The sequence below is a fragment of the Grammomys surdaster genome, unplaced genomic scaffold (genome assembly GCF_004785775.1).
Source record: "Grammomys surdaster isolate TR1022 unplaced genomic scaffold, NIH_TR_1.0 188, whole genome shotgun sequence".
Lineage (NCBI taxonomy): Eukaryota > Metazoa > Chordata > Mammalia > Rodentia > Muridae > Grammomys > Grammomys surdaster.
In genome coordinates, this window is record NW_021604633.1 from 7,734,459 (window position 1) to 7,740,710 (window position 6,252).

Genomic DNA, 6,252 nt, shown 5'->3' on the forward strand with positions numbered 1-6,252 from the left:
TTCTGGACTGTTCTCCTTTGAGTTACTGAACACCAGCTGCTGAAGCTTTGTGAACAGTTTTCTGGTTAATTTTTTGCCAAGGCCTGGTCATATCTCTTCTTCTCGTTCCTAGTCACTAGCTACACCAAAACCCACTCCTTTTCTCTTTCTTTTCTTCCTCTGACCCAGAGTTCTTGATACTGAAATGTGGAGAAGTGTAGCAGAAGCACCAGGCAGGTGCTGGGGTGAGAATGGCAGACAGAAGCAAGGTCCCAAGGTCAAACCCCACAGGCAGTGGTTGTGGGAGGAGGATAAGGAATCTGTAGAATTTCAAAGGCCTAAGAGAATCACGGGGTTATTCCGAGAATCTCCCCAGTCAATAGAATTGGGTCATGTATGTCGTGAAGACTGCAGCCCTAGTTAATTCATCTGTTTCACCACAGATTTTTAAGGGCAATTAAATTATAGATCAGAAAGCAGGTCTATGCTGAGACCTTGTCTCAAAAATCTAATAATTAATTAATTAGCTAATTAATGAATTAAAGTTGCAAAGAAGGTATAGGGTATCCAGTCTCTCTTTACAGATGGTCAACAACCACTTTGGCCACCTGTGCTAAGTTTGCCTTGGTTTTGCTGCTTTCCTTTCCCTCAGTACCTAGCACTCTCTCTACCATGTTTTTAGGCATCTGTGGCTCTCAGGTCACTCCATGGCAGCCTAAACTTTGTTGTGTAGTGGAACCCACCTTCCTCGGATTATATCCCAGTCTCAAAGATTATCTCTTTGTACACTCACATGAAAACTTCCATTAGTCTCACTGCCAGAAAAAGAATATCAGATGATTTCCTGTTAAAGTGTCATTCTGAAATAGACCATTTAATATAATAACCCTTCAGGGTGTTTGCATTTTAAAACATGGAGCCACTAACCTATGATGGCATTTCAGGGTTTAAGTGACAATACAGTATGGCAATTAGATTATTGAAAGATAGATAGATGATAGATAGATAGATTGATTGATTTTCATAGGTGGGGGTGGGGTGCTCCAACCTCTCTTCATTCTTCCAGGTCAAATCATAAAGATTCTTACCTGCCTTGATCATAAAATTGAGGTCATGTTAGGAGATTGAAAACAACAGGGAGAGAAACAGTAACCCAGAGTATCTTACATACAGAGAATGAAGACCTTTGCTTTCCCTCCAAGGAAAATAATATAAACCAAGAAAACTGCTTGAGAGTAAAGACTAACTTATTTAGTTTATAAGAAACTTACAAATGATTATCAATTCAAAGAGACATGGGTGGGGGGACTGCCAAATGCTGTGTCAAATGCCTGTAATCACAGCACTTGGCAAACTAAAACAGAAGGATGGTGAGTTTGAGACCAGGATAGGCAACACACCGGAACCCTGCCTCACAACTGTGATCTGCAGGTATAGAGCACTTGCCTACCACGGAGACAGCCCTGGATTATTCACTGAACACCACAAAACAAAGCAAAAAGTCAAAGTGTAAAAGACACAAAAAGCTATGACACAAAACAAACGATCAGAGCAGGTTACTGAGGGATCCTTTAAATGACCATCTCCTAAAGCACGTTAGTAATTAGACCAAACTGCATTTATAATTAACTTTCTTTCTTCAGCCTAAAGCAATTATATACAAACTTCCAATGTAGTCTGTGTTGTTGGTATTTGTATTTCCCAGCTTATTTCCACTATGTCATTTTTCTATTTCCCTTTTCACACATCCTAAGAGGATTCTGTTGTTGCTGCTGCTGCTGCTCAGATTATAGGTGTCTGTCTCTAAAGAAAGTGATTACTTTTGGTAGTCTGTTCCTAGTACATGCTGTGATACCACTCAGAAGATCATGGTGATTCTAGAAACCCAGGATCAGGATCAGGAGGGTGAGCTAATCAGGATTTCTACAGTCCCCTCTGTGTAGACATAGGAAGTTCAGATCCTCAGGCCTTCCTGTCTGGTAGATTTAAAACAAAGCACTTTGACCACCCTGGTCACTGTCCTGGAAAATCTATCATACTCCATGTTCTTCCTGTCAGGAACCCAGTTCTCTGTGAGATAGTAAACAAGAGACACAAATTATTCTTATAGAACTGGTTCATGCTGCTTTTCTCACCTAATATCAAGAGAAAGCCTTCTATATAATATTAAAGTTGAAAACCCTGTAGAGGCCTCCAGGGGCTCTGCTTTCTAGAGACAATAAAACATGGAACTCCTCTGAATAATGACTTCTGAGACAAATTGTTCAAAACTGGTTTGTACAAAGTTCATATTAATGCTGCTTACCAGGGAAGGTAGCCTGCTAAACTCACCACCCCAGGGGATGATTTGTCTTCATTCACAAATTCTGGTTTATTATCACAAATAATCAGTCACTGTTAACTGACATATGCAAAATTGGTGCAAAGTAAACAAGAAATGAAATGGTAATGTTCTGGGAAAGCGTGCACACATGACAAATCCAGTCAGGACCCAGTGGTTTCCGCCTTTTCAACCTCATGCTTCTGTTGCATGCAATACTGTGCTAGTGTTGCTAACTTGGCTGCCTGTTCTCAGTCATTGTTACCACACTGGGGCCTGAAAGCTCCTTACCAACAGGGTTAGAACACACCAGCTATTGTGCAATACCAGCTAGGGATCTCCCCTGCTCATGTTCTATACTCCTGCCACAGTGTATCTTCCAAACTAAGATCTCCCCATGTCACTCAGCTTTGCTGGAAACTAGCCTTCCGTCAAGCCTACAGTCCACACTTGTAGGGAGGTAGGTATGGCTGCTCCTCTACAAATGCTCCCTTCCTCCACCTGCGAAACATGGAAGAGCTGACCAGAGAATGTCCAGTAGGATGCTCAACCCTGTGCTCTGCCCTAGCCTCCTTCTAAGGAAGCCCTCACATCTCTGTTCAGACTTGAGTGCCACATCACTTCCCTGTGAATCCCTTCCTGATATGCCTTCTTCCTTTAAGACTTGATTGCCAGATAATTAAGATATGGATCATAACTTTTATCTTTTTCTAAACTCAAAGGTCACCTGAAATATGCCTGAAAGTTCTTCAAAAAGTATAAAATACCAACAAAAGGCAACTTATATCACTGCAAAAGTTATTTATATAGTAAACCCTTTCTCTTTAGACACTTTAGTGTTTTGATGGTAGTAATACTATCTGCTGGGAGCCTGCCTGGTTGGAAAGGGATGAAGGGCACAACCTGGAGATGTGGATCAGGAGACTGATGATCTCTGGCCTTGTAATTCTCTAACTGTTCTGTGCTTCATTAAGTGCTGAAAAACTTAACTCTTACTTACTTTATAAACTTGCTATAGAATTCCCTGGCAATTAGCACAAGCTGTATAGCAGCAGGGAATTCAGTAGAGGATTTATTGCTCGTGCTCCTTTTTTTCTGGCATGTCAGCCAGAAGCTTCTCACTGGCCATGGAGTGCATTAACTCTTTTTGAACCACAGAGAAAAAGGAAAGGAAAGATGTTATTCACACAGACACATACACACCAGGTGAAGAGGAAAATGGCTGCACCCCCTTTCTTTATTGCTTTCAGCTTTTTATATCCTTAATACAAAAACTTCTCTATGTAAGAATGAATTACCTCATAGATAAAATGTTACATAAAAGGGGAGTAACAGAAAGCTATCGATAACAAGTTCAAAGCAGTGTTTCACTCTATAAACTTGTTCTAAGTTCAAAGCAACAGTTTCTCATGGCCTTATCTTATCATAGTACACACCTGTGGCTTCATCCTTGGACCTGAATTTTTTCCTTGAACACAAATTCATCCCAAGCCTATTTCTCTTTTTAGTGTAATTATGAAAGCTCATTGTATTTCTTATTATGTAGCCTTTATCTACTATTATGAGGAATGGGCACATTCTATTCTTGGCTCTAACTTTGTTACATCTTTCTAGAAAACAACTAAAACCATCTCTTAAAACTTTCTTCCTAGGATTACTTGAATTAAATCAGGGATTCTGTAAAATCATTAATTGATCTAAACAGCATTAATTCATGAAAGTTCATCTTTATGTTGATCTGCAGGAGATCGGCTCAATAGAGTGGGCTAATGCCCAGGGATTATTATATTAATTTAATAATGACAGGAAAGGCGTATCAGCTGCGCGAAGCAATCCTGAAATGAAGTCTCTTTGGGACGTTACCTCATAGACCTCACCCATCACAGACCATGCAAAAATGGTGGGCTACCTCCAGGAAGGCCACCTGGTGATCCTAGAAGGCTCCTGATAAACGTCTCAAATTAGAACATTTCCACTGTGTACTAATTGCTTCAATGTAATTCAAGATTGAAAGGCGCTAAGAACTATGCACAATTTCAATACAAGCAGGTTAAATAAAACTAGATCCATACGGAAAAGATTACAATAACTTGGCTCTGTGTGATGTTCCGTTATTAAAAAAAAAATTATTTTCTTTGCTTTCTAAAATCCCAGTCTCAAGTTTTATATTTCTTTATCACTAGAAGAGTCTTCCTTACAACTCTCTCTTACAACAAAGTGTGCTCTCCTTAAACAGTTTTTTTGTTCTAACACTAAGTCTTTGTTGCTTTTTGGCTATCTAATTTGAAGATTGATGCAGCTACTCTTTCTGGGACACAGTGACAGTAAAAGGCAGCAGTGCCACGCCATATATGACTGAAGGCTCATGCTTCCTGTAGTTCTGTTCACATCCTATAAATGAATCCTGACAAGTGACCCGATGTGGCCCAGACCACACTAAGTGGTCTCTAGATTTAAAAACCAATGGCTCGGGCCAATGAAGGGACTCTTTTAAAGTTCAAGGATTATAGTCTAGCAGATTTCCTGGGAAGTTCCACTGGTGGGTTTGAACAAGCACAAGAGAAAAGAGACAAAAAGTAGAAGACACACAATATAACATACAACTCATAGGTTAAGGGTCCAGCCTATCTTAATTCCTGAGACTAAAATAAGAGACAGAGAAAACAACCACCACCTCCACCGCCACCATCCTGAGGACAGTGCCCAGCTTTAATCCCAGCACTCTGGAGGCAGAGGCAGGAGGACATCTGTGAATCCAAGGCCAACCAAGGCTACAGAGTGAGATTCTGTCTCAAAAGAAAAAAAAATTAAGAAACAGGTTCAGATTATATCACCCAGGCTGAACGAATTTCAGTTCTTGGACTCAAAAGAGCCTTCTTCCTCAGCATCCTGAATAGCTGTGACTAAGGCAGATCTAGGAACCTGCCTATCCCTGGGCACTGCCTGTACTAATAAGTGCATTATTAAGCTTATATTTTAAATGTTCCTTCTGATGTGAAATGAGTTTCCTACAAATTAGCATGGACATTGAGAATGGAGCAATTTGGCTACCTTGAGCTAAATAACTATGTGTTTACTAATGAACAGGACTATTCTCATGCCAGCACTGGCCATCTCGAACATCCCATGGACACCTTAAGACAATTATGCAAAGACTGTAGCTGATTGCTCTGCTTCCTGAAGGCACAGTGCTGTTTGAAAAAGTTTATATAAGTTTTTTTGCTACTTGAAGCCCCCACTCCCGATAGTCCTGGAATCATTTCAACAGTGACCAGATAGGTAACTCTTCCTTTGGGAGTTTAGTGAAGAGGCTACTTAACGGGTGTTGGGTGTTAAGAAACAAATCTGTGATTGGCTCAAAGTGTTGGGTATGATTTATTTAAAACAAACAGTTGTGCTTGTTCACTGTTGCTGAACATAGTCCTCAGGCTATGTAAGAGGATGTCCAGGCTCACTCAGTATGCTGAGTAAGAGGTACTCTGGTATTGTTAACTTCTCTGGTATTGCAGTCTTCGGCTCCCACACAACTGCTCTTAAGTGGCCTTGCCTACATTTAGTAGTGCAGGATAAGATGGTGACACAGAAAAGAAAGCAACAGAGGCAGGAAAGGAGTGGTGGCAAAATGGCCCCCGCAGCAGTAGCAGGTACCCTGTGTCTAAGGAGGCAGACATGAGGAGTCCTAGCAGTCCAGGTGTAGAGTCAAGTCTAATGGATAAAACCTTATAATCAGCCAGAGAAGAACAAGGACAGGCCCTGTCACCACAAGAGTTCCAGAGAGCTGTTAAGCCTTCAGGGTCAAAGGTCTCATCCTGGCCAAGAGCTGCCAAGGGTCCAGGAGCTCCAGTGTTCTAGATTTACAAACCAGAACACTTGTAGGGTTAAAGTTATGAGGGCTGCAACACTAAAGGGTGCCACTTGCTGCTGCTTCTGTCTGGATTCAGCCACCACTCACT